Source organism: Petaurus breviceps, unplaced genomic scaffold (assembly GCF_028583685.1).
Source record: "Petaurus breviceps papuanus isolate PSGF00001 unplaced genomic scaffold, PetGlider_PUasm1.0 186, whole genome shotgun sequence".
Lineage (NCBI taxonomy): Eukaryota > Metazoa > Chordata > Mammalia > Diprotodontia > Petauridae > Petaurus > Petaurus breviceps.
Genome location: NW_027185798.1, coordinates 40,532,357 through 40,551,257, shown reverse-complemented (window position 1 = coordinate 40,551,257; position 18,901 = coordinate 40,532,357). Strand labels below are relative to the sequence as shown.

General features: G+C 38.4%; 1 long non-coding RNA gene across 2 annotated transcripts in view; it reads left to right on the top strand.

Moving 5' to 3' along the window:
- Positions 1–18,901, top strand: part of LOC138162161 (uncharacterized) — a 445,118-nt gene that overhangs the window by 285,746 nt on the left and 140,471 nt on the right. For both annotated transcript variants that reach the window (XR_011168564.1, XR_011168565.1), the window contains exon 3: positions 18,512–18,639. This is a non-coding gene — a long non-coding RNA (uncharacterized lncRNA). The remainder of the gene's footprint in view (positions 1–18,511; positions 18,640–18,901) is intronic.

Sequence of the window (18,901 nt, the reverse complement as noted above, 5' to 3'; positions counted from 1 at the left end):
TAACTACTAATTTATCATACATGTCATTATATATTATTTATATAATATGACAAATAATAATACAATTTATATAATGTAATGTTTATATATTTATTATTATATTTATCCCTCTATATTCATTTATCTCTATTATCTCTCTATCTACTCTATCTATTATATTGGCTGCTTTAGCATCCTACTAGGTTGACTATATCTGCTTTTTTCCTACCATCTTTCCTCATCTTAAAGGGGGAATCTTGTCTCCAGGGTGGATGCTGGTGCCTGAGAGCCATATGCCTATTTACCTTTCCCTGTTCTTTTCTGAGAAGTGGCAGCAGAAATCTGGCCAAGTGTTAGAATGGTGTAGCAGTAGACATATTAGGAATGAGGAGACCTTGGTCTTAATCCTGATTTTGTCTCTGAATCCTTCAGTGAATTTAATCAAGTCACTTACCCCCTTTCAATGTAATAGGATCATACAATTTTATAGTTGGAGCTGGAAGGGAACTTTGGAGTCATCTGAGTTTAGAGATGAGGAAATGGGAACCTAGAACAGTTAAGTGACTTGTCCAAGGTGACATAGGTAGGTCATAAGATCATATATCTCCAGAGCTGAAAGGAACATTTGAGGTTATCTAGACAAACCCCTTTCTTTTAATGAGGAAAAAATTGGGACCTAGAAGGTAAGTAACTTGCCTAAGGTCACACAGGTAGTAAAGGACAATAGGAGCTATCTCACCTATGTCACCTACTTCTCAGAGTTCTTGTGACACTTAAATGAGATGAAAATTCTTTGAAAAGTATGCAGATATAAAACATTAGCACTAAACAAATATGATACTATATATGCACAAATATAATGCATTACCATTAGGATGCTAACTTCCTAACAATTACAGGTATCTCAGAGTGAGATGGGTTCTCTCCCAGAGGTATTGAGTTTCTTGTTACTGGACCTTTTTAATCAGAGTCCATCTAGTTTGGCAGCTACATCATAGTGGTGACACCCATCAGATTAGACTCAATGGCCTCTGAGGTTCTTTTAAAATCAGAAGTTCTGTGATTTTGCAAAGTTATAGAGATTTGGGTTCTATGTAAGGAAAAACTTCCCAATAGTAAGTTATCCAGGAGGACAATGAACTGTCTCAACAGGTAGTGATTTCTTCCTTTCAGGAAATATTAGACAAAAACTGAATGACCACTGGTCACACATGTTGTTAGAAGATGACATATGAAGAAAGACACTATCTGCATCAAGAGAAAGAACTGATACATAGAAGTATAGATAGAACAATTTTGCATATGTATGTGTATATGTACATATACATATATGTATATATATGTCATTTGTGTCTAATGGTAGCCATCTCTAGGGTGGGGGGAGGGAGAAAAATTTATTATCTATAAATTACATACATATAAAAATTTATTATATATGTAAATGAAAAAAAGAAAAAAGATGATTCTTGTTTAGGTGTGGGATAGATAAGATGGCCTCTAAGATCCCTTCCAGCTTTGAAAGCTGAGATGATTCCCTTTTTTCATTTAATATTAGTACTGCCTGTTCAGTCAGATTTGACTTAAATCATGCCTGGGAATGGATGAAAGTCCCGTCTCTGTGGAACATCTAAAAAACTTAGGGGAGAACTACCAATCAAACAGAGAAATCAGAATATGGAAAAGATAAATATTTAACAAATGTACATTAAAAACAAGAAAAGTAACTGACACACAATGCTTCAAAGTTGAAAGCATCTCACATATGTTATGTCATTTTGGCTAAAGACCTAGAAGTGACCTTGTTCAAACCATTGAGGTCATTGACATGCCCAATCTTGGCTTTAATATCTGCCATAGGTTGCTGGGGAGCTGTGTGGTATAATGCACTTGGATTTGGAGTCAGATGACTTGGGTTTAAATGTTGCCTCTTACACTTTGCCCCTTATGTGACCTTGGAGACATCACTTAACCTCCATAGGCTTGTGCTTCCTCATCTGTAAAATGAGAGGACTGGACTAGATGGAACACTAGTTCTAGTTTTGTGGTTCTGTGATTATAGGAGGTTCTAGGTTAGACTAGAAGACAGCTTATCTTGCAGGTTGCCTGAGGGTGTCTCTATGGCTCCTGAGCAGTCCAATAGGGAAATTGTTGGATAATCTTTGTGATGAAGGAACAGAAGCATTTCTTGGGCAGTTGGTTTGGAGGGAAAGAATGATGCTCATGCTGTCAGGGTGGTATCTAATTAGGCAACATAAGTTTATGACCTTTGGAAGAGAGTTGTTAGACTTATCTGAGATATATCAAGAATCTCCTTTTTCTATTCAGAATGTAAGAAGAGAATGAAGAGGGGAAGCTAGGTGGCGCAGTGGAGTCGGGAGGACCCGGGATCCATTCCTCCTGTGTAACCTTGGGCAAATTACTTAACTCCAATTGCTTTAAAAAAAAAAAAAAAAGAATAGAATGAAGAATGTAAGCTTCTTGAGGGCAGGGACTGTTTTAACTTTTAACTTTATATTCTCCCCTCCCCCACCACCTTGCACATAGTAGGTACTTGATAAATGCTTGTTGAACTGAATTGATTGTGTGTTGTTTTCTAGCACCAGCAGAAGGCATCCTGTAGACTTCAAAATTCTCTCTCTTCTTCAAGCACCAAGGAAATCCAGAGGCAGCTTTCTTGCACTCCCTATGCTCTGGGGCAAATGTGCATTTCTGAAGGATCACTGCTCCCTGCAGGCAGTTTCTCCAAGTCAGGTCTTTGACAGTCTTCAAAGTGTTCTCATTCTCTTTGGATTTGCGTCCTTTGAACCATGAGTGGCCTCCATGACCATCCCAAAGCTGTCAGAAGTGGTGGTGATTTATACTGCTAGCTAGTCGGTTTAACACTTGTCGAGGGTGCCACCTGCAGAGTACATCAGTTCTGTGTTTCTGAAGGGACAGTAGGGAGAGGACTCAGTCCAAGGTGGTTAGAAGGAGATTTGTCTCAGTCCACTGGCCTCATAGTCAAGTTCATATGCCACCGCCTGGCATTCCACGGAAGTTCAAAACTTAAACCTGTACACATACTTTAACATATGGCTGGGAAAAAGAAAAATCCTCTTTCCCAGTATTTTCTCTTCCACATTCCCTTTCCTACCAAGAGGACCTTAAAAGAAAGGGGTGGGGACAGGGGTTGGGGGTGGGGGAGAAGCTTCATACCAGAGGCAAGTTTGCAGTGAGAATCTCTGAGTCTATTTTCGTCCAGTACCATCTGGACACAAATCAAGAATCTAATTTTTCCCACTACTTTCTCTCTCTTTTTTTTCCCCTTTGTACTTTAGCTGACTCTAAGTGCACAGAGTCTGCAACCCAGTCTGGACCACAGAATTCCATTAGAACATAAAGAATAAACAGAAAGAAAATGTCACCAAGTTCCACAGATTTCTTCCCCACCTACAGGACCAAGCTGATCTCTGCTCTGGACACCAGTTCCTTAAAGGGTCCTTGAGTATAGGAAGAAGTGGAGTGTGAATTGTGAAGTTCATTTTCCCATTTACTGATGCAGAGCTTTCAAGCAGTAGCTTGAATTCTGGTCTCGTGAGCCTTGGAATGGGGTGGGGTGGGAGGGAACAGGATGAGGAGAATCTGACTCCTCTCTCCCAGGGAAGCGTAAGCCATGTGAATGTCATTAACCAACCTCGGCCAAGTATCTGCCAAAGTAAAGAGCTCAGTGCGCGCTCTCTTCCTACAGAAAAGTAGCTCTGGAAACCTTCTCAGGTTAGCAGGATTGTCTGACAGACTCAGTGGATGCAAGAACTAAGGGGCCATAAAGCCCTTCCCTTTCATCTTTCCCCTTTCCCCTAACCATGGTTCCACCAACAAACACCCCCTACAAATATAATCATTCCTCTTTCATCTTCTAATGAAAAGTTTTCTCAACTACCTACTGCCCATTTCAAACTTGTCTTATAGGTATCACAAACTCAAAACTCATCATATTCCCCACCTTCACCTTCCAAACTTCTCTGTTACTGTCAAGGGGACCTTACTAGTCACCGGGTGGCAACTTTGGAATCATCCTCAACTCCTCATCTCCTTCACTTCACAGATCTAGTCACTTGCTTCACAGCCTCTCATATCTACCCCCTTCTTTCTACTCACATGTTTACTACCCTAATTCTGGCCTTTATCACTTCTTAGCTGGACTATTACTATAGCCTTCTGATTGGCCTCCCTGCCTCAAGTTTCTTCCTTCTTCAATCAACACAGCTATCAAAATGGTTTTCCGAAAGCCTGCTCCATTAACTTCATTGGCTTCCTATTGCCATAATGATCAATTACAAACTCTTCTGTTAACCATTCAGAGCCTGCTATGACTATCTGCTTTTGACTCCTATTATATAATACTCTCCTTCAAGTACTTTATGGACCAGTCAAACTGACTTTCTTACTCTTCCTCACATAACAACTCCCTATCTCTCCTCTCTCTACCTTTGCATTCTCTCTCCATTCCTGACATTCACTCCCTCCTCACCTCTTTTTCTTAGGGCCCTAGATTTCCTTCAAAGCTCAACTCAAGTACCACTTTATATAGGAAGCCTTTCCTGATCCCTACCCCCCACCATGTTGCATAGTATCCTCCTCCATTTTGCCTTGTATGTGATTTATATATTTTATATTAACATGTTGATGCTTCCTTTAGAATATAAGTTCTTTGAGGTCAGGGATTTTCTTATTTGTCTGTGTCCTCAGTGCCTGCCATATATTAATTCAATTTAAAGAAATTTTCTAAATTCTTTTTGATTGGTTGGTGGGGGGGAAGATTCTGTTTAGAGTTACAGGAGTCAGGGGGTTTTGACTCTAAAAAGTTCAGGCTGGCTCTCCATGATGCCCAATATCTAGATACAAACTGAAGCATCCATCAATTTATGTGGATATGTGACTGCAACCCTGACATTCCATCTTGCAGAAAGGGATGGCTTTCATGCCAAAGACTGAGAAGAAAAGATACTTTTGGGGAGACAATAATGGAGGGTGTGAAGGATCTGATTTCAAACCCTCTGTCTTCCCAGTCAGCCAGTCAACAAGCATTTATTAAGCACTTACTATATTTCTTCTTTATACACCTGCTGAGATCATCGGCTCTGTTCTTGGCAGCTGTGGTCAGCCACAATCCACACAGATCCCTGGGGCTGTCAAGGGTGGAATGTTTGTTTTTGACAGGATGAGAGATCCTAGGGAGCCAACTCTTCTTCTGACCAAATCTCTGGCGAGAGGCGTGGAGCCAGTTGGACAATTGGTGGAGCCTGTGGCTGCCAGCAGGACAGATGTAACAAGTCAGGTTTATGGGGGCAGTTTTCCCAGGCTGAGATGTCCAAACTTCTGTCCCGTCCTATTGTAACCTTCCTTCAGTTTGGTGGACAAAAAACAGAACAACACAGGCTTGGACAAGAACTGTTCAGATAAGAACTCCCCAAAATAATAAAGGTCATCCCACCAGATGCTTTTTCCATATGGGATGAGAGACTTGGGTTAAGAGGGTTTGGGAAAGAGTGTGGCCTCTGTACATTAATTTTTCTTCCCACCATTTAGGCAAAATTTCTGATCACTGATGCATCCTTCAGGCTTCAAACTTTAGCCACTTGTTTTTACAGGGACCCCAAATTTCAGGTCCCCAGGAGATCACAGGGTCTTTACCTCATTCCTATCCTTGTCCTGTGATGACAAGAAATTAACCTCTGAGGTATTCAGAGGGAATTTATGATGAACGATATACAACCTATAGGTGGGAGGAGGGGAGGGTAGAGAGAAAGAGGGTAAAAATGTGAATCATGCACTTCAAAAAAATGAATTTTATTAATGCCTTTTGATTTTTCTTGCTGTTATTTCTGGAATACACCCCCCACCCTAAAATTTAATACTCCTTGTAACAAAGAAAAACAGGTAAACAAAACCAGCCAATACAGTGACAGAGTCTGAGGATGTTTACTGTATTCTGCCCTCTCTGCTATGAGGAGAGAGCTATGCTTTATTTTCTCTTCTCCAAGGTAGTCATGGGTTTGTCAATGACTCAGAAGTTGGTTTTCTTGTAGTGATCTCCTCATTTACATTACTGTGGTCATTATGTATAGTATCCATCTGATTCTGTTTGTTTCATTCCATTTCCTTTGGTACATATCTTTCCACATTTCTCTGAATTCCTTATTTAGTCATTTGGGGAATTATGTAGTACAGTTGATAGGACACTAGGCTTAGAGTCAGGATAGACCTGAGTTCAAATCCAACCTCAATCCAAACTTCTTAGTTGTATGACTCTAATAATGGCAGTTACCTTGCAGAGCTGTTGTAAGAATCAAATGAGATAATATTTATAGAGCATTTAGCACAGTGCCTGGCACTATATCTGTGTTTATTGCCTTCCCCCTTCTCCCTTTTCCTTTCTTCGTTCTTTTATGATGCTTAGGATATCCCACTTTACAAAATAATTACTACTTATGAAATAATAGGACTTCTATCTATCAAGAACCTTAGAGGTCATCTAATCCAGGGGTTCTCAAACGTTTTGGTCTAAGAATCTTTTTATGCTCATATTTAAATTAAAATTTATTTTATTTTCAGCTTCAAATTCTCTTCCTTCCCTTTTCCCTCTCACACCCATCGAGAATTCAAAAAACAAAACAAAACAAAGCCCATTAGAAGAATGTACAATTGAGCAAAACAAATTCCCACCTTAGCCACAGAAGAAGAAAGAGGAGGAGGAAGAATTAGAAAAAAGATGCTTCCTGAGTCCAATACCTCTTTTGTAAGGAGGTAAGATAGCATGTTTTCTCATGACTCCTCTGGAATTGGGACTGGTCATCAGTTCCAAAGACTTTCAAAGCTGTTTGTCTTTATGATATTGTTATTGCAAAAATTGGTCAGTTGGTTTTCCTCACTTCACTTTGCATCAGTTCATATAAATCTCTGCAGAGTTTTCTGAAAAACTTCCTTGCATCATTTCTTATAGCAATGATAATATTCCATCGCATTAATATGCCAGAACTTATTCAGTCATTCTCTAATTCATGGATACCACCTCAGTTTCCAATTCCTGGCCACCATGAAAAGAGATACTATGAACACTTTTGTACATATGAGTCATTTACTCCTTTACACTCTTAAGAAATTATTGAGGGGGTGGCTAAGTGGTGCGGTGAATAGAGCACCAGCCCTGGAGTCAGGAGGACCTGAGTTCAAATCTGGCCTCAGACACTTAACACAAAAACTGGCCATGTGACCTTGAGCAAGTCACTTAATCCCAACTGCCCTCCAAAAAGCAAAAAAAAAAAAAAGAAATTATTGAGGCTCCCTCATGCACCATAGACTTTTTTTTATGTGAATTATATGTATTGATATTCACTTAAAAGTCTTAGTTTTATTATAAAAATAGTTTTGACCACATAAATCCCCTGAAAGGGTCTTGGTGGCTCCCATGATACACTTTGAAAACTATTGATCTAATCAAACCTTATGATTTTATAAAGGAGGAAATGGAAATTCAGAGAAATGATGTGATTTGTAGAACATTCCAAAGACCATAAGGTTCAGGGCCAGAATAGAATCTAGGTTCTCCTTGACTCCAAGACCAGTTCACTTTCTCCTAAGCCATGTTGCTCTTCACTATATCACAAAGCTACTTATTTCCTTCTACTATAATGTAACCTCTCTGAGAGCAGAATCCCTGTCTTTCTCAATTTTATGTTGACTTCAGTGTCCAACAGAGCATTGTAAATAGTGAGCAGTCAATAAAAACCTGGCATAATGAAATGAATGCATTTGGTCTCACTGTCTGTTGCCCAGGATAGCTTGCCTCTGCTCAAGGTTATCTTCTTTTCTGGAGAAGCCTCTCTAGCTGAGCCTGCCTTTTTTAATGGAGGCCTGTATGGCATTGTGTCTACTCCAACTGTTTCTAATTAATTCACTTAAGCTACCTCTGAGTCAATGGCTCAGGATGATTCAGCAAATCATCACTTTGTGCTAGAGTCAGATTATATTTTAACCCAATCCATACAGCATGTTAATACCATTTACTGCTAGCACATGGAGGGAGTCTTCTTGAGCAAGGTGGTAATTGAGTAGATCTTTGAAGAAAACTAGGGATTCTATGAGGCAGAGGTGAGGGGGGACTGTGTACCATATGGGGCACAATCTGTACAGAGGCAAAGAGGTGGGCAATTGAGAGTCAAGTGTGATGCACAGTAGGAAAGAAATTTGGTCAGTTTGCAGAACGTGTGAAGGGGACTAATGTATTATAAGTCTGGAAGGTAAGTTGAATCCAGGTTGTGAAGGACTTTAAAGTCTAAAACAGGACTTTTTGATTTGATCCCTAGAGATAGCAGGAAGTCACTGGAGTTTACTGAGATGTGTGTGTGTGTGTGTGTGTGTGTGTGTGTGTGTGTGTGTAAGAGAGAAAGAGACAGAGACAGACTTGCACTGCTTTTACTTGTAAGGTTTTTAAAAAATGTGTAAGCATTTATTATCTCTTCTTCTAATTGCTTCCCCCAAACTGAATTTTTATAAAATAAAAATAAATCTTATGATAAATATGCATTGTCCAGTCAAAAAAATCAAACCTTGACCGTATTCAAAACTGTGTGTCTCATTCTGTATTTTGGGCACATCCTCACTCTGGCAGGAAGTAGATATCATGATTTGTCTTTAATTTTCAGGTCCCATTGTTTATCATTCCATTGACCAGTCTTTTCAAGCTATTTTTCTTCAGAATGCTGTCATTTTACAAATTGTTTTCCCAGTTCTGCTCACTTCACTCTGTTTCAGTTCATAGAGGTTTTCCTAGTTTCTTCGAAAACTATCCCTTTTGTCATTTGTTGTGGTGAAATAATAATCCTTTCTGTTGATATACGAGAGATGGGCAGCTCTGAGCTACTGTTACAATTTTCAGTAGCTAGGGGCTATTATGCAAAGAGCTGCTATAAAAGTTTTTGTACATCGAAATCCTTTTCCTCTTTCTTTGAGGTATAGACCTGGTAACGGTACAAATGCCTAAAAGAATATGTATATTCAGTCACTTTGGGGGCATAATCCCCAATTCCTTTCATTTGTCCTTTTCTAGTTTTGTCATCTTTGCCCTTCTAATGGGCATAAGATGGAACTTCAGAGTTGCTTTAATTTGCATGGAAACATTGAACAAATCACATCACCTCTCTGGGACTCCGTTTTATCATCTGGAAAATGAGACAGTTGGATTATTCGATTTCTAAGTGACTTTCAGTTGTAAATACCATGAGTTTTTGTAATATGTATATATGCATGTGTGTATGTATGTATGTATAATATATATGTATGTATATATTAAAATTTTTTTTCTGACCACTCTTTTTAAGTTTACTTTACTGCCTCATTAAACATACTGTTTTGTGTTCAGTTGTGTCCAATTCTTTGTGACCTGTTTGGGGTTTGGTTGGCATAGATACTAGAGTGGTTTGCCATTTGCTTCTCTAATTCATGTTACAGATGAAGAAATTAACCATTAATAACATCATGCTCCCCAACAGTGAGTGTTCATCAAATCTCTATCCTAGGTCTTTTTTCCTTCTTCAAGTTTTCTTTGGGTAAAACCACATCAGTTCCCATGTGTTTAATTATCATCTCTATGCATATAACTTTCAGATAAATCTGTATCTGTATCCAATCCATAACCTCATGTGTATGTATGTATGTATGTATGTATGTATATATATGTAGATAGGTAGATCAGCTATCTCCAGCACCAGCTTATCACCAATTACATATTAGACATTTCAAATCTTACTAGACATAGACTCAATATAACCCAAACTGAATTAATTATCTTCCTATTGTTTTTCCATTCCACTTAAAACTTCCCCTTTTGTAAACTTTCCTATATCTATTGAAACCATTACCATCCTCCAGTCTCCCAGCTTTATAGCCTTGGTTTTATCATAGACCCCCTTCACCTCATATGTCTAGTCAATTACCAAATCTTGACTTTCTTACTTTCTTGATATCTTTTGTGTCTGACCCCTCCTCTCCACTTACATAGTTTCTATATTAGGTCAGACCCCCAGTACCTCTCACCTATATTGGAATAGCCTCCTAACTGATCTCTCTGCCTCGTCTCCCTCCACCAGTTCATTCTATGCACTGCTGCCAAAGTAAAGGTAAGTTATTACTATAAATGCAGATCTGACTAGGTGACTCTCCTACTCAGTCAACTCTAGTGCTTGAGGATAAAATGTCATTTCCTTGTTCAGTTTTTAAAGTCCATCATGTCTTGATCCCAACCTATATTTTTGACCTCATTTTACATTATTTCACCTCCTGTGCTGTGATAGAGCCAAATTGACTTTCTCTCTTTTCCTCTACATATGGTACACTTCCCATCTCTTTGCTGTGATATTAATCATTTCTGATGCCTGGAATGCACTCCATCCTTACCTTCACCTCATAAAGTCCTTCTCTTCCTTTAGGACATAGTTTAAGCAGCATCTTTTGTATAGTCTTTCCTGATCCCTCACCCCAAGTGCTATTGCCCTCCCTACCACACTCTTTTGTACTGAACTACTTAGCAAAAATTTATGTTTATTCACTTTATATTTATTATGAATATATTTACATGTACTTATACATTAGAACATATGTTCCTTTTGAGTAGAGATTGTTTCATTCTTTGTACTTGTGTCTCTAGGACCCAGCATAGTGCTTGGCACATGTAGGCACTTATTAAAAACTTGTTGGTTGATATCAGTTTTCTTAGATAACTGTCCCTCTTAACACTAAATAGAACCATTTCTACTTATGTTTTTAGAATTTCATTCTTGAGAACTCATCACTCTAGAATTTCAGTTCATGTGACCTGAAAATGATTTTTACTCAAAGTCTAGGGTACAATTTAAGCTAGTCCCAATGTTCCTCTATCTATCTATCACAAAGTCCAGGAGTGAGTGGTCACGTTCTCAAAATGGTTCCATGACTTTTATCCCAGCAATCAGTTTCTCCCTGTTGTTGAGAAATGGATCCAGAAGAGAACCTCTCCTTTTTGGTTCCTTTACCTTTTGAAGGATGAAGTTATCATCAAAGGAAAATGAGAGATTAGTTCCTCTGTCAGATGTTTGAGTAACTGAATGACTCCATTCCTACTGCATCATATCTTCATGCCAGACATTTGATTGGCTTTCCAAACTTCTCATTTATTTCTTCTTTATGTTCAGGTAGTCTGTAGTATGGTACACTCATCAAATTTGAAGAGACATAAACTGAGGGAGAGTTAACACACTGGATCTAAATAGATCTTGAAAGACTAGAGAACGAGGCTGCTTTTTTTTGATAAAGTGTGATTGGCAATAAGAACACAGAACAAGAGATATAATAGTAAGAGGATAGTGTGGAGTTAAGTTAGTCAAGGAAAGGAAGGAAATGTAGCCAGAGCTGGGATTGGGGCCCAGGATAGTGCTGAGGGATGTGATGACTGGAGGTCATTTTGAGGCCAAAGAGGAATTTTAGGAAGAGAGAGACACAGAAGGAAATGAAAAGATAAAAGATTAAAATCAAATGAATGAATTTTAGAGTTCTTCAGCATGGAAGTAGGATACTTGTAGGTGATGACAAAGTTACATGGATATGATCATCCCATTGTGTAGCTGAGGGGGAGTGGAGGCATCAAGCCAAGTCAACAAGCATTTATTAAGTTTTTAGTCTATACTAGGCATTGTGCTAAGTGCTGGGAACATAAATGCAAACAGAAAAAGTCTCTGCTCTTTCTCAAGGAGCTCACATTCTAGAAAAGAAAGACAACATATTAGAGGGGACTGAAAAGGGAACAAGAGAGAAGAAATGAAGGTACCTGATAAAAGGGCATTGTAGAAAATGTCCAGGGGAGTCAGAAGTGCAGCATGGAGAAGAATGCAGACATAGATGACCTTGGGCTCTTCCTTAAAATGGAGGGGCTGGGGAGGAGCCAACCTATAAGGAAAATCCTGCAGAGCAAAAGGTACTTTCAGTGTATGAAGTCTGAGAGTGAAATGAGCTTCCTGGGTGAAATGGTGTGTAGGACAGTATAGAAAATCAGAAATGTAGCTTGGAAAGGAATGAAGACATGACTTCTTGCGTCTCCTCCTTAATATAGGATAGGTCATGGTAGTTGAGTAGATTAAGGAACAGGGAAATTAGAGTATTTGAGGAAACATGTATCTATATGTTGAAGTTCTCTATAATGAGGGAAAGAGCTGAAGTGAGGAAAACTTTAAGCCAGTCACTCAACTCATGGAGAAAGGAGGGAGAATGGTCTGGGAGTGAATAGATGATAGGGACTTCATCTGGATTGTTTGATAACTATGATTTGAATTAACCTAAAAAGAGGAGAGATTGGTGAATGATGGTGGTAGAAGGAGAGTCTAGAAAGCTCCTACCACAACCAGTAAGTCAGGGGTAGGAGTGAAAGTACAATCAGGACTGAAAAGAGTAGCTAGGGGTTACAATATCATCAGGCTTTACTGTTTTCCAGAAGATGGAAGTGAGAAAGGAAGAAACTTAAGATGAAAGGGAGTTCATTAATTATTCAACTGGCATCCTAGCAATTGTCTTCCACCTTGTGGTAGAAGGAAAAGGTAAATCTGGAATGGATCCTTGTTAAGGTTGGATTGAGGGGCATGGGAACATGGAAACAGATAGCTAAGTTTAGGTAGTGTTTTTTATTTCTAGCAGCATTCGAATTTATCATGGGGATGGGGAAAATGGGAGATGGTGGAAATATGCTTATCATAGGGGAAAAAATCCAGGAAGAGTAATAGTGAAGTCTGCTGGTGAAGGCAGCTGATAATAAGGTTCAAGGTCAAGGTCAAGTTTTGTCAACATAGTCCTGCCCTCAGCATGACAGTGTTGTGGCTCTCATGGAGATATAGTTTGTCCTAGACCTGATTCATCTGCCTTAAGCTACATTATGCCCTTGGCCTGGAAGAAAGCCTATCAAACAGGCTAGAAGTGGAAAGGCAAAAAAAAAATGTCAGAACAGAAATAAGGGCTTAAGGAAGTACTGAGATATGGAATGATTGGGCATCTATCTTAATGAACATGAAGATTGGATTTAGGAGGGATGAGGCAGAGGGAGGGAGCAAACAATAGGTTATGGTCAGAGAGAAGAATGTGAAAATTTCTAATTGGGGAAGTGAAACATTTGAGTGTCCTTCCACCACATTCCTTGCTACACCACCCATTAGTTTTCTTTTGTGTGTTGTTTTCCCCTATTAGATTGTAAGCTCCTTGAGGGCAAAGAGCTGTCTTTCTTTTTTCATATTTTTATCTCCCATATTTAGCACAGTGCCTGGCATAGAATAGGTGATTAATAAATATTGACTGATTGGGTTGAACTTGGAGAAGCAAGAAGACACAGAGACTAAAAATGAAAGGAAAACAATTCTAACTTGAACCATGTGAGTGAGCCCAATGGATCAAAATGAATTTGCTTCACCCTGGATTTTTAAGGGTGATTTGGGGTGGAGGGAGAAGATAAAACTCATTCAGTGTCTACGATAATGCTCTATATATTTTTGTTTGCATAGACCTGTGATTTCATCCACCAAGGAAATTCTCTCTATCAGCACAGATCTGCACCTTTTCTATAACTTACAGTTTTAGAGAATTGTCTAAGGTCTTGAGAGATTTAGTGGCTAGACCCAGGCCATGCAGTAAGTATCTGCCAGAAAAAACTTGAACTGAAATCAACTCTCTATATACCATTCCATTGGATGCCTCTCCTTTACATATAATAAAGGCTTTAAAATGATATTGAATTGAATTGAATATAATAATATCTACTATATTATATTATCCTTGAGAATGGGCAAGTTTTTATATATCTCTACCAACACAGAGTTCAATTTATAACCCATGACAAGCCCTTAATAATAATAATATCACCTACATAATAATATCAACTCATATGTCTATGGATATTTAAGCCCTTTTTTTACAACCTTTTTGAGGTTTTATCATTCCCATTTAATAGATGAGACTTTGAAAGGATAAGAGGTTTGTCCTGGTCCCAGATGAGTTAAATATATTAGACAAAATTCAAATCCAGGATACCTGACTTAAATTCATTATCTCTTCCAGTATGCTAGACTATCCTTCAAACCAATGTTGAGTTGAATGAGTGAATCAATTAAATGAAGAAAGCTTTGTCATTGCACTAACAGTATAATCCTGTACAACTCACATCACTTATAAGAGTCTCATTTACCTTGTCTATAAAATGAGGGGGAAGTAGATGAAATAATCATAATGATCAGGAATGAAACCAGATATAACATGGTCAATCTTGAAAAGCCTGGAGAATGAGATCTGTGTTGAAGAGAAATTTTTATACAAGTAAAAATATCCCTGCTGATATAACAGTTGAGCTACTTTGGAATGGTTTTTGTTGTTTTCTCAGAGCCAAACAGATGGATTAGGGACAGCCACCCAACTGAACTCTCACAATATACCCCATCAAAAACTTTAAAATGAAGCCTTAAATAAAATTTTGGAGTGGCAGAACCAATAAAATTCAGTGTGAGGAACTTTTCTGGACTAAGAAAACTTTAAGAGGTCTGCAGAAGTATGTGACACCATGGTAGAGGCCTATCCAGATCACACCACCTTGGAAGAACCAAGACTTATAGATTCACAGAACTAACTCTGAAAATAGCAGCATGAGAAAACCTTAAGTTTGGAACAGTACCTCCCAACCCCAGGTGAAAAGAACCCAACTTTAACATAAAGTCAAGAAATAGACTGGAAAAAAATGATCAAACAACAATAAAAAAATGGCCATAAAAAGCTACTATGTTGGTAGGGAAGACCAAGACATAAACTCAGAAGAAGACAACACTACAAAAACAGCCACAAAAAAGCTTCAGATAAAAATGCTAATTGGACCCAAACTCAACACGAATTCTTGGGAGAGTAGAACAAATAGATAAGAGTGATAAAGTTGAGAAAAGAAATGAGAGTGGTACAAGAAAATTATGAAAAGAGAATTAACAACTTGGTAAAAGAGACATACAAAAAAATGCTGAAGAACATAAACATCTTAAAAACAAGAATTGGCCTAATGTTAAAAGAGGTGCAAAAATTCACTGAAGAAAAGAACATAAAAGTCAGAATTGGCCAAATGGAAAAAGAGGTACAAAAGTTCACTGAATAAAATGATAGCTTAAAAATTAAAATTGGGCAGGTGGAAACTGATGGCTTTTAAGTACTCCAATGAGACATCAAGAAACAATAAAATAAAGTCAAAAGAATGAAAAAAAAATAAAAGAAACTATGAAGTGTCTCAATGGAAAAACAACTTAGAAAATAAATTGAGGGAAGATAATTTAAGAATTACTGGACTACCTGAAAGCCATGATCAAAGAGTCTAGGCATCATATTTCCAGAAATTATTAAGGAAAATTGCCCTGATATCATAGATCCCCAGGGTAAAATAGAAATTGAAAGAATCCACCAATCCTGTCCTTAAAGAGAAACAAAAATGAAAACTCTGAGGAATATTATAGCCAAATTCCAGAGCTTCCAGATCAAGGAGAAAATAGGCAGCCAGAAAGAAACAATTTCAGTATCATAGAGCCACAGTCAGGATTACACAAGATTTAACAGTTTCCACATTAAAGAACTGTGGGACTTGGAATATGATATTCTGGAAAGCAAAGGAGTTAGGATTACAACAAGCAATCTTCTACCCATCAAAACTGAGTGTAATCCTTCAGTAGAAAAAATGAATATATAATAAAATAGAGGAATTTTAAGCATTACTAATGAAAAGACCAGAGCTGAATAGTAAAATTGACATTAAAACACAAGATGCAAAGAAATCATAAAAAGGTAAACACGAAAAAGTAACTATAAAGGACTCAATTAAGTTAAAACTATTTATGGAGAAGATAGATAATATATGTAACTAATAACTTTATTAGGGTAGTTAAAAGGAGTTTACATGGACAGACATCATGGGTAGAAGTCAATTATGTTTAAATGAATTTCCAAAAAATAATTAAGAGGTTAGAAAGAGGAATGTTCTAGGAAAAGGGAGAATTGAGAGGTAGAATGGGGAAGTTTTTCTCACATAAAATAGGTGCACACAGAAGATGTTTTAGAATGGAGGGGAAAATGAGTAGGGGATGGTAGAAAATGCTTGAATTTCACTCTCATCAAGACTGGTTCAAAGAATAGTGCATAGAAATGTAACTTTATCCAACAGGGAAATAGGAGGGAAAGAAACAAAGTGAAAGGAGGAAAGATAAAAGGAAGGGTGGATTAAGGGAAGCAATGGTTAGGAGAAAAACAGACTTTTGAAGTCAGAGAACATAAAAGAGAGAGAGGAAGAAACAGAAGAAAATTGGATGAAGGGAAATTGTTGCTATTTAATAATTTTTCAGTCAAGTCCAGCTCTTTGTCATCCCATTTGGGATTTTCTTGCCGAAGATACTCAAATGTTTTGCCATTTCCTTCTCCAGCTCATTTTACAGATAAGGAAACTGAGGCAAATGGGGCTAAGTGACTTGGTCAGGGTCACACAGTTAGCACAAGTCTGAAGATGGATTTGAACTCAGGTCATACTGACTCCAGGTGCAGTGGTCTATCCACTGCACCTAGCTGGCCTGTGAAGGGAAATACACAGTAACTAATCATAACTGTGAATGGGAATGGGATGAGTTCACTCATAAAATTGTGAAACCAAAATTCAACAATACATTGTTTATAAGAGACATACTTGAAATAGAAAGACACACTCAGAGTTAAAAATAAAAGGCTGGAGCAGAATTCAATATTTTTCAGCTGAAATAAAAAAGGCAGGGATAGAGGGAGAAGCCAAGATAGCTGTATACCTCAAATACCTATAAAAATGACTAAACAAACTTTAGGGCTACAGAACCCACAAAGTGACAGAGAGAAACAAACCTCCCACTGAAGGCAGCTTGACAGGCCAGCAGGAAGGGGCCATCACAGCCCACTGGGAGCTGAGCCCAGCCTCGCCTGAGCCTGTGGTTTTAATCTCAGGGCAGCCTGACCAGCCATGGCTAGAGGGATGTTGGGAGAGTAGATCACCAGCAGCTGTGGTAGTTTCCAGAATGATCAAACCATAAATGCTAAAGACGAAGTGACAGGTCAGTGTAGATTTTGGGAACAGGGAGTCCAGGAGTGCAGTCTGGCCTCTGCCCCAGGAGTGAGAAGCGGCTGAAGTGCGGGGGCCACAGGGCTGCTTCAGAGCTCCTGGCCTGCAGATTGTAGGGGGACCAAGCAACCATTCTGAGGGGTAATCGCTCTTGCTTTAACCTGCTTGGATGTGGATTGCTGTCTAGGGTGGAGGTCCTGAGGTGTGTGACCAGTGTGCCAAAGTGTGTAGAGGCTTCAGAGAAGGCACGCAACTAATAGCTGTGGCAGCTGCAAAAAACCCAGTGATTTGGGACAAAGGTCTCTTCTCTATCAACTACTTACAGGCCATAGAGGAGCTTAAGAAAGATTTTGAAAACCAAATAAAAGAAGTGGAGGAAAAAATGGGAAGAGAAATGAGAATGATGCAAGAAAATCATGAAAAGAGAGTCAACAACCTGACTGAAGAAAATAATGCCTTAAAAATAGACTAACTCAAATGGCAAAAGAGGTTCAAAAAGCCAGTGAGGAGAAGAATGCCTTAAAAAGCCAAATTTGCCAGATGGAAAAAAGAATCTCAAAAGCTCACTGAAGAACATCATTCCTTCAGAATTAGATTGAAGCAAATGGAAGCTTTATGAGAAAATAAAAAAAAAAACTTTATGAGAAAATAAGATACTATTAAACAGATCCAAACAAATGAATAAATAGAAGGCAATGTGAAATATCTCATGGGAAAAACCACTGACTTGGAAAATAGATCCAGGAGAGATCACTTAAAAATTATTGGACTACCTGAAAGCCAGGATAAAAAAAAAGAGCCTAGAAATCATCCTTCAAGGAAAATTGCCCTGATATTTTAGAACCAGAGGGCAAAATAGAGGTTGAAAGAATCCACCAATCACCTCCTGAAAAAGATTCCAAAAAGAAAACTCCTAGGAATATTATAGCCAGGTTCCAGAGTTCCCAGATTAAGGAGAGAATATTACAAGCAGCCAGGAAGAAACAATTTGAATATTGTGGAAACACAATCAGGATAACACAGGATCTGGCAGCTTCTACACTGAGGGATCGAGAGGCTTGGAATATGATATTCTGGAGGTCAAAGGAGCTGGGATTAAAACCAAAAATCACCTAGCCAGCAAAACTGAGTATTTTTTCCCCCGCTGGCTTGGGCCCAAAGGGGCCCTGGGCCATGACTCAAATTCATCATTTATTCAGTAAATAATCAAGGAGAAATATACAGAGCATGGAGAAAGAACATCAAGACCTTGTTCCTGCCCTCATGGAGTTCACATCTAAGAGAGGGGGAAAGGCAAGAGAGACACACAGATCCATCTACATACATACACATGCATGTATACCTAGAGTGGACATTTAAAATAACACGCACCTCATCTTTTCACAGGGCCATGTTTCAGGGGAAAATATGGTCATCCAATGGAATAGAGGACTTTCAAGCATTCGCGATGAAAAAACCAGAGTTGAATAGAAAATTTGACATTCAGATACAAGAAGCAAGAGAAGCATGAGAAGGTAAATAGTGAAAAGAAATCATAAGCCATTTATCAAAGTTGAACCATTTACATTTCTACATGGAAAAACGATAATTGTAACATAAAACTTCTCAGTATGAAAATAGTTGAAAGGAATATAAATGTGTACATATATGTATACACACATATATATGTCTATATAGGAGGGTATATGGGTATATGAATACATATATGAGTGTGTGTATATATGTGTACAGGTATACATAGACAGAGGGCACAGGACCAGTTGAATAGGAAGGGAT